This window comes from Etheostoma spectabile, chromosome 19, assembly GCF_008692095.1.
Source record: "Etheostoma spectabile isolate EspeVRDwgs_2016 chromosome 19, UIUC_Espe_1.0, whole genome shotgun sequence".
Lineage (NCBI taxonomy): Eukaryota > Metazoa > Chordata > Actinopteri > Perciformes > Percidae > Etheostoma > Etheostoma spectabile.
Window position 1 is genome coordinate 1,325,304 of NC_045751.1, and position 10,624 is coordinate 1,335,927.

General features: G+C 42.5%; 1 long non-coding RNA gene across 1 annotated transcript in view; it reads left to right on the forward strand.

Annotated features, from left to right (window-relative positions):
- LOC116669407 (uncharacterized) overlaps positions 1 to 5,160 on the forward strand; it is a 73,109-nt gene extending 67,949 nt beyond the window's left edge. Inside the window, exons 3-4 of the long non-coding RNA XR_004326773.1 lie at positions 1,509 to 1,612; positions 5,035 to 5,160. This is a non-coding gene — a long non-coding RNA (uncharacterized LOC116669407). The remainder of the gene's footprint in view (positions 1 to 1,508; positions 1,613 to 5,034) is intronic.
- The last annotated feature ends 5,464 nt before the right edge of the window (positions 5,161 to 10,624 follow it).

Genomic DNA, 10,624 nt, shown 5'->3' on the forward strand with positions numbered 1-10,624 from the left:
CTGTTTGAGTAAGATCAACCTGCACAGTGGCAACAGCCCCCCCTACAGTCACACAATACGATGGTCACAGAATTTGGTGTTACACCGGCAAAGGCACGCGCATAGGATTGTGGGTGATTTGGGACCGCGAAGGAAACGCGTATGTATCCTTCTCTGTCTATGGGAAATTTTGTGATTGAAGGACTCCGTCCTTGGAGGAATTCGGAGGATGCTTGACATTGGAACGGTCCTTCGGCGGGCGTTGACGACGTGGCATCCTCCAAATTCAGTCTTTGAAGGATCCTTCCTTGACATTGGGAAACACCCCCAGTGTGCCGCTATAGCCTCATCCTTTTTCATCAGTGTGTTTTCCCAACCCGAAAAGTGAGTTGGAAAACACAGTCTATTCCTTTGGGGGGATTGGGGACGAGGGGCGGGAGGGGGGGTGTATCTTTGAGCAAAGTGCACTTCATCTACAAGAGTAAGTCAGGGCACTGTATATCACCTCAGCCCAGGAATTAGAAAATGTCTGGAACGTTATTTTAGCCAGTGCCACGGCTGTTTTAGGCTGTAGCCTACACACATCTCATAAATCAGGGCCAATATGTTTGTCCCTTATCCAGTCCTACATCAGAAGTGTGTTAGGAAGTGTTCTCCAGGAGGAACAGAGTTGTCACTTTTTCCAAAAACCAATTAGAACTAACATGTTTTTTGTTAGAATTATTTTGAATGTAACCCATTTAATCGTTATCACCACATTGTAGTGTTAACGGTCTGTTCATTTGTGCCGAGCTAGCAACAAGCTAATGTTAGCAAAACGTTATTGCTATTATGAAGATGTTGCATTTTACAAAATGAACCCTTGTGTTGTCTTCCCGTCACAATTGAAAATCAACCTTTTTGTTGTAATCGTTCTTGATTTTTTTTTGTTAAATTAAAAAAAAAATGTCATTTTTTTTCAACACTTTTGATGCTTTTTTTGCCAATGTTTGTCACTTTTTTGATGTTTAACACTACGTTACACTAACTTATTAACTTCAGTTTTAGTTTTTTGGGGAACTTATGGTCAATAAACCTCATTTATAGGAAATCAGACCTAATGTTTGAGTTGGAAAACCAAAATTAGGAATTATTTAAAATTTAAAGGAATGTGTGTTGATGGATAATCACAGACTGGAATATCTCAACTTTTACTCAATACTCTTTCAAAACTACTTCAATGTGTTTTTTTCAAATGCTATAAAATTGAATACAACACCCCAAAATTATTGAAAGTATTGATTTGTACTTGCCAAAGAGCGTTGTGTGGAATCAATCATGTTATTTTGGGTAGTTAAAAAGAACATTGATAAAGGAAAACGGGTCAATTTGACCCGAGGACAACATGAGGCAAACAGCCTTACCTTTAATCTGCAATGTTTCCTGCTACCTCATATTACTTCTCACAAGGTTTGGTGTTATGATTATCTGTTCAGCACAATGCGCTTGTAGCTGTAAGCCTTTCTCTCAATAAAATCAATTCTGCCCAGGTCTGATATCCCAGCGGAGGCACAGCAGGTTGTGTGATGGCAGAGAGGAACAGGATGGAGCAGCTATTTTTACCTGAAGCCCAGGAGTGCGCTCAACACAGAAGGTGAGGCGGGAGGAGAATGGAATTTGGGCAACGTTTGGGAATGTGGATCGGGTAACGTTAATCATCTGGACAGCAGAGACATTAACTGTGCATGAAGCTCGGTCTCTGGACATAGCATGTACTGTTCAAACACTGACAGAGGGCGTGCGTGCGTGTGTGAGTGAGAAAGAGAGAAAGGGCATGGTGTAGTTCTGTGTGAAGAGAGGACATACTGCGTGTTAGTGTGTAATTCCTGGGCTGAGGTGATATACAGTGCCCTGACTTACTCTTGTAGATGAAGTGCACTTTGCTCAAAGCTACACCCCCCCCCTCTCGGCCCCAAAACCCAGGGGAATAGACTGTGTTTTCCAACTCACTTTTCGGGTTGGGAAAACACACTGATGAAAAAGGATGAGGCTATAGCTGCACACTCAGTCTTCGCGGCAGCTAGCCCCCGTCACACACTGACATCATTCCAATTTCAACTCCAGTGCCTTCTAACAAAACTCTGCATATTTACAATGTGTGTGTATCCACTATTGTCTTGTTCACATTTTTACAATAGCTGCTGAGCGCCTTCGCATACTGAATGCAATATTGTGCCTTAATATGCCGTAGTATAATGCCTCCAGATTTGAAGAGTGCTGATACGGCACATTTCGCAGTGAAAGCGTCTGAGTTGTACGAAAGCGGAGCGTTCACCCCGGAGAGAGCGAGGGGACTCACCTTTTGTTATTATTTTCGGAGGCGCCAATTTCTGCTGACCTACTTTGGGAAGCAGGGATTGCTGAGGCACAGATCACCAATGCAAATGGAATCTGTTGCTTCCTGCCGGTTGGATTTCAAGGCGTATGATGCAAGGGGGGGACGACAACTAGATGTCATATACTTACTGCAGTTTTGTAGATACTGTCATCTTTTCATCTGCTATTTCAAAGCTTATCTAGACTCATTATTCTCCATTTGCTGTGGTGGTTGTTTTCCGTGAGCGATTATTGAATCACTGACCTTAGATCAGTTTGAATTCTTGACAGCAGCCTGCTTGGTTTACCTACGAAACCTTACATAAACCTGCTCGCCATTGCAAATGACAGTGATCACAGTGGGACTTGAGTGCGACACTCCACCTGCTTGACAGCTAGCTGTCAAAAATACCTGTCATTCTGTCAGCCACGCAGCCTAGCCTCTACCATGGACTCCATGGTTTTCACAAGGCGTTCTGGTCCTGCACACAGTTGTACTGCAGCAAAGGAAGGCGATGAGACCATTTTTATCATAAAACCATGTCATTTTGATGGGCAAGTGCCATCATGTAGTGTCGGAGAGACTGTGACCAAAAACGATCAATGTGATAATATTTTATGATAGTATTTCTTCTATTTAAAGCTAGAATGCTTATATGGCTATGATCCGTGTAGTCTCAATTTCGCAGTATATATGAATTTAAATTAAGAACACTCTGTCCTGCAGAGGAAAAAGGTGCTAAAACTTAAAGTTAAATCGGGTCGCGCCCCACAGTTTATATAACGTGGACTGTTCGGACTTTAAAACCTTTTCTATCACCTTTTCATAAACCATGCAAATGCATTTCCGTTTGAATTATTGTCAAGCTACAAGTACCTTTGCTTGTGGGGGCTGTCATGATCTTTTATTACACACTGTAAATGTAGACGCATGGTGAGAGGCTGTTTTTTTTGGGGGGGGGAAGAAAGAATCAGAACCCAGAGCCATTGCCATTCCAGCAGGGGATGGAGTGCTCTAAATGTGGTGTGCCCTTTTGTCGCCACTTGTGAAATATGATTTGGCGATGGGTGTCATTTGAAGGGGCCCGGTTCTGCAGTTACGACGGCCCCCGAGCACTCTCTTACAGTCTCACTGTCTTTTCCGCTGTCTCTGTATCGCTGCATCTCTCCGCTATCTTATCTATCCTTTACACATTCTCTTACCCCTTTTCTCTCGCTCCCTCCTCGCCTCCCAGTGGCCCTTTTATTGGGCTGCTTTAAAGCCAGATGTTCCTGTGCTGCGAGGATCAGGAGGGAGACGGGCGACAGCGGCAAAGGGGAGGGGCAAATGACTTGTAGCTTTAGAGTAACTCATTTCCCTACACAATAGACTCACTTTCTCTGCAACCCCACTCCCTATTTTTAACTCCATTTCTCATATCCTCCATTTTTACCTCCTTTCTTTCACATTATAAACTCACAACACGCACCCACATACACAAACTGCCTCTACCTCTTCTCTGCCTGTCATGTAATGCGAGCGACCTAGTTCTAAGTTGAACCAACCGTTTGATTTGAATCGGGAAAGAGGCTGTTTTCAATACCAGCGCAGGCAGATAAGAAGTGTGATCTCGGTGTCCTGGCCATGTTTTCAAACCCTGATACGACAACTCTCAAAATCTGATTCCCACAATGGCACACTGACCCCTGTGAATGTCTGCACTTGAGCTCTAGTGGATTTGTACTATGCTGAACTTTTGCACAGTATAGGGGAATGAATAATTCTCTTCTTATAACTCAAAATTATCACGGTTCCATTGTTTTGTTTTTTTTGTGAAAAGTTTGGAAATGTCAGTTCGCCCAGTCCTTGGTCTCTCCTCGACTAAAATCAACGACAGCTTCCATTTTTGCAGATTACACAGACATCGGTGTAAAGAGAGGAATAAAAATTGCCGGCATGCTGAGTTTATGCCTGACAAACAACATCCATGCGGAGATCTGACACTGCAATTTGCACTTACACACAGAGGCAAATCCTAGCCTTATTCAGATACATTTCGAGTACAGACCTATTTTGCAAATCAATCATGCAGCACAAAACAGTGGCGCAGATACTTATATTTTCCAACTGCCCAGAGTCGGAAAGCGGCAAAAAAAAGCTGAGATGTGGCAGGGTGTTTATGGAGAATATGAATGAAGGTAGCATGCAGCTTTTATGCCTCCTAATAAGCCCCCAAGGCTGGGGAACATTACGACTCTACAGTTTTACAACTGCTCAGAGATGTACATTGTGCTTCTATTGGACGTGTGCATGTGGGTTTGCTGGAGGGAGGGGGGGGGGGGATCAGACCAATAGCTGTCTACTAAAACGATCCCCATGAATATCTGAACATGAATCAGGCTGCCAGACTTCCTCTCATATGATACTCCTCACAAATGATATGTTTGATAAATACAGAAGTGTGTGTGTGTGTGTGTGTGTTTCATCACCGCAAATGGATTGGGATCTGACAGGCATTCCAATGAGATGGCGTGATGAAATCATTACCCCTCACTAAAACTGTGTTCACATTAAGAGGATGTCTTGCTGTGTGTGTGTGTGTGTGTGTGTGTGTGTGTGTGTGTGTGTGTGTGTGTGTGTGTGAGGTTTCATGCGACTGTGTATCTTAATCATGTCACATCCAAGCGTTGCATGACGTTTTGTTGTGGCTGTGTGTGTAGATGTGTCTGCACAAGTGTGCGTGCATGGAGAGGATGCAGTCAATCAGCAAACCAACGAGGGAGAACTGACGCAAGTGCATGAGGAAAGGTGGAGAAGTGATTTCTCCGACACCGATCTGAGATGAGGTCTGCAGCCATAACCAGGCACCGCTGTAGGAGCTAATTCAAAGTTATTGACATATGCTTGGCCTGTATCTTGTGTTGCATCTCATAATGCTCAGACTCCAGATTTTACAGCTGTTTATGCTTTATATCCCTACTGTGGTTTGCCCCCCCCCCCCCCCCCCCATCGCCTTGGGCCCCGATGACTAGAATGGCAATAGGTGTAAACCGAGCCCTGGGTATCCTGCTCTGCCTTTGAGAAAATGAAAGCTCAGATGGGCCTATCTGGAATCTTCCCCTTATGAGGTCATAAGGGGCAAGGTTAACCCCTCTTTCTGTGCTTTGCCCGCCAAGAGAATGTGGACCACCCATGAGAGAGAGAGAGAGACATCCTGGCTTCCAAACAAGCAAAGTGGCAGTTTGTCAAGGTCACACCCCCAGCTTCCACCGTACCATTTTATATTAATGTTTGGATAAAATCATCATAGAGTCTAAAATGTAAAGCTTTGTGTGGTGAATTGCCAAGGAACATATTTTTGCCAGATTACACCAGAAAGTGGCACGGCTGATTTCATTCATGCGTCACGCTGTGACGGAGTGACTCCTTTTGCGTCCTGCAGTGGTTGTGCAGTGAGTGGATGTGCAGAAAAAAGCTGTATTGGTGTTACTTCTCAATCAGCAGAGCAAGCTAACCAGCTAAGCTTGCTGGTAAGTTCATGAATGGAAAGGAAATCTCTTGACATCTCTAGGTTCTTACGCAATAGACATTTTGGAGCATCTTTCACTGAGGCGCTAAATCTTCCACCAACTCGCGCCCATCATATCATGTAAAGCTGTGAGAACCGATGGTGAATGTACCTAACATGACCCGAAACTATATGACATGCATACCAATTTTAAAAGTGTCTGGGGTGACTGATTATAAATTGAGTATTTACAGCATTTTACAAACGCAACATGTGCATGCCCGTCAGTCAGCATTTTCTAATTCAGTTCTTGTTTCAGAAATGCTGAATCCGTGGGCTTGTTACACCAAGACAAGGCTAAATAGTCTGCATGTCGTTGGCATTTTATTCAGTCTGAATCTCTAAAAACAATGTTGTTGTGTGCAAGACCGTATGTCTTTGGTATAGTGATGAAGTTGACTCACAAAGCAAGCATGAGAAAAAATCCTGGACTTATCTAACCAGCTTTATAGCTCGCACACTTCAAAGATGCTGAATACATTAGTTTTAGGGGGTGTTATTCAAATTTGTTGATCCCTTTTGGCCCATCATTATAATGTGTGTGTGTGTGTGTGTATGTGTGTGTGTCTATATATATATATATATATATATATACACATACATACACTACCGTTCAAAAGTTTGGGGTCACACAAACAATTTTGTGTTTTCCTGAAAATTCACACTTATTCACCCCCAACGTGTGGAAATGAATAGAAAATAGAGTCAAGACATTGACAAGGTTAGAAATAATGATTGTATTTGAAATAAGATTTTTTTTACATCAGACTTTGCTTTCGTCAAGAATCCTCCATTTGCAGCAATGACAGCATTGCAGACCTTTGGCTTTAGCTGTTAATTTGTTGAGGTAATCTGGAAAATTGCACCCCACGCTTCCAGACAGCTCCCACAAGTTGGATTGGTTGATGGCCACTTCTTGCGTACATACGGTCAAGCTGCTCCCCACAGCTCAATGGGGTTCAGATCTGGTGCAGCGCTGGCCACTCCATTACCGATAGAATACCAGTTGCCTGCTTCTCTCTAAATAGTTTCTTGCACAATTGGAGTTGTGTTTAGGGTCATTGTCCTGTTGTAGGATGAAATTGGCTCCAACAAGCGCTGTCCACTGGGTATGGATGGTATGGCATGGCTTTGCAAAATGGAGGATAGCCTTCCTTATTCGAATCCCTTTACCCTGTACAAATCTCCCACCTTACCAGCACCAAGCAACCCCAGACCATCATATTACCTCCCCCACGCTTAACAGATGGCGTCAGGCATTCTTCCAGCATCTTTTCATTGTTCTGTTCTCACAAACGTCTCTTTGTGACCAAACACCTCAAACTTGGATTCATCCGTCCACAACACTTTTTTCCAGTCTTCCTCTGTCCGATGTCGTGTTTCTTTTGCCCATCTTAATCTTTTTCTTTTATTGGCCAGTCTCAGATATGGCTTTTTCTTTGCCACTCTGCCCTGAGCCAGAATCCCGCAGCCGCCTCTTCCTGTAGTTTTGAACTGGGTGTTTTGCGGGTACTATTAATGAGGATGCCAGTTGGGGACCTGTGAGGCGTCTGTTTCTCAAACTAGAGACCTATGTACATACTTCTACTCAGTTTGCAACGCGGCCTCCCACTTCTTTTTCTACTCTGGTTAGAGCCTGTTTTGCTGTCCCTGAAGGGTAGTATCCACCGTTGTAGAAATCTTCAATTTCTTAGCAATGTCTCGCATGAATAGCCTTAATTTCTAAGACAAGAATAGAATGTCGAGTTTCAGATGAAAGTTCTCTTTTTCTGGCCATTTTGAGCGTTTAATTGACCCCACAAATGTGATGCTCCAGGAACTCAATCTGCTCAGGAAGTCAGTTTTTGTAGCTTCTTTAACGACCTAAACTGTTTCAGATTGTGAACATGATGGCACTGGGTTTTCTAATCATCATTAGCCTTCTAGCTCAAGAGCAAACCATGTACCATTAAAACACTGGAGTATAGTTTGCTGGAAATGGACCTCTATACACCTATGTAGATATTGCACCAAAAACCAGACATTTGCAGCTGAATAGTCATTTACACATATAGCAATGATAGAGTGTTTTCTCAAGTTAAGACTAGTTTAAAGTTATCTTCATGAAAGTCAGTGCTTTTCCTTCAAAAATAGGGACATTTCATGTGACCCCAACTTTTGAACGGTAGTGTGTTTGTGTATTATTATTATGTTATTATATATTGTATATATATATGTATATATATATATATTATAATACTGTGTGTGTGTGGTGTAAGATATATATATATATATATATGTGTGTGTATATATATATATATATGTATATATATGTGTGTGTGTATGTTTGTCACACAAATGGATTCTGGTCATTGAGGCATACTCAAACAATGAATTGTAGTGTACCACCATAAATCCATAAATGGTTGGAAACCAGGACAAAACATGTAATATTCATGCGTTAGAGCCATTGTTCTGCAGTGCATTATACTATGTGTTTACTGTGTTTAGCTTATAAGTGCATAACTGTGGCTGTCGATGCCACTTCTACGTCCTTAAATTGTGAGCTATGCATTCTGCATCACAAACTGAAAATATGTTTTTTTTTTCTTTTGCATTAACATCTGGCACATAAGCCTTTTTATGAGTTCCTGTAGCCCAAAAATGCTAATAATAATAAAAAAGAGCTAGTTGTCCTTTTTTATTCTTTCTTAAAAGTAAATACCTTGATGTTTTGAAACCCATTGAACATGAAACACTTTGATTTTAAGTACAAAAGTAGCCTGCAGTACGATTGGCCGTGGCAATGTATGTCTGCTAAATCGGCACCCCACGGTTCTACAGAAAGATTACACACAGCACGTGCTGTGCTTTCAGTCAAGTCTGTGCAATTAGAACCTGTGCATTTGCATCTTTGGTAGATTGCAGAAGTGAATCCATTACTTCTACATTTTAATGTTGGGTAGTGCTAATTTGCTATAGTTTCATTAAAAAGGCAACACTAGATTAACCACACACGGAGATCAATGTCTTAGCATCCACTTGCAGCATTTAGAAAAAGGGTGTTGTGTGCGTTCACATTTTTCCCATTTGTCTGGATGCTTGTATGTGTACAGTGCGAGAAAAGGTAGTCTACACCTACGGTCTGTGTGTATTGTGTTGGGCAGCCCTTGTGGTGTGTAGAAATGAGCACGCTGGGTGTGTTGGCTTTTTGATTTGGTGTGCGGCTGCAACACTACCTGTAGGACCAATGGGCCGCCTCCATTGAACCGCAGAAGATCACTGAGCACCACTACAATGCCAATCGGAGGGACGATGCAAAGATGCAATCGCAGGAGGCAGATCAATACAGGGCCACTCTGCTGCTCTATATGTTTAGCATTGATTAGAACACATTGCAAAAACTCATTAATTCAGCTGTAACGGATCATTCCCACACTGCAGTCTGAAACAGACATGTTACTGTATATTTCCCCTAATGTATAAACACTCAGACACCGTCACATTCTTCAGTTAATGCTTCCCAGAACATACCAGCCGATTTAAATCGATGGCTTTCTAAAAATATTTAGACTAGAAAGGATCAATGTGAGAGATCATTTCCATTCTTCTCCCATATGTAAACACAAATAGACCATTGATGGTATTGAGTGCCCTTAGGGCTCCATAGTTATGTTGCCTTCATGTCGAGGTGATGCTGCTGCCAGACTCGGTGTGTATAGCTACTAGTACTAAATCTGGCTCCCCTTCCCTCGTGCACACCCAGCTTTTTATGTCTCATCATGCAAGGTTGAGCTTGTCTCGCAGAATATAAAACCTCAGGCTTAGAATAATGCCTGTGAAAGGCGGCGCGTGTCCTGTCAGAGACACTTAACATTGCGGTGTGATTATGTTGGGAGATTTTTCTCTGCCGCAACATTTGGATAGAGGATGTATTTTTCTATCTACACTGTCGTGCCAAACTTTCTAACCCAGCTGTTGCCAAGTCGTTTGCATTCTTGTGAAGCCATTTGATCGCTATCTGACTGCTGCTGCACATAGGGATGAGAAAGCAGTCTGGAAGTGTCAGCTGTAGTGTCGCGGTAGCACCGAATATGACCTGATTTCCTCTTGTACTTTGTGAAACGAATGCTTTTCAATCTATTCGCTGGGCCCTTTCCCCCAACATTCACATTTCAGTCCAGTGTTCCAGTTAATCTGATAAATTCTCAATCATGTTACGTGATTAACACATTCTGGTCACATTTCTGTTTTATTTTGTTTGTTTCACAGGGTTTTGATCTGTTGAAAGGTTTCTGTTCTGCCTGTGATGTCGGGGTAGATCAGCTGCTCAATCAGCGATGGTAAAAACAGGTTTGGCATCATTATGTCCTCAGCAGGGAGGGACTGGGCACTGTTAAGATGTTAGATGATAGGTAGAATAGTTCTACAGTAAAATTGTTATTTTTTTGCTTCAGACAGTTATTTTTTCTTTAACATTTTCGTGAATAAATGCCACCTTCTAGTGCCAAGCAACATCATCTGCCCTTCAGACAGGGTGGCGGCCCAACATACTCCAGAGAAAAATCTGTTGGTTCTGCATCTGTTGTCTCAAAGCATTTAGAAAAGTAAGTGTTGCTTAATGGACTTTATAAGATAATGGCAAGCACTAGTCTACCGCTATATTTGTGTCTTGACTCCCTACGCTCTCACTCACTCACTCACTCACTCACTCACTCACTCACTCACTCACTCACTCACTCACTCACTCACTCACACACGCA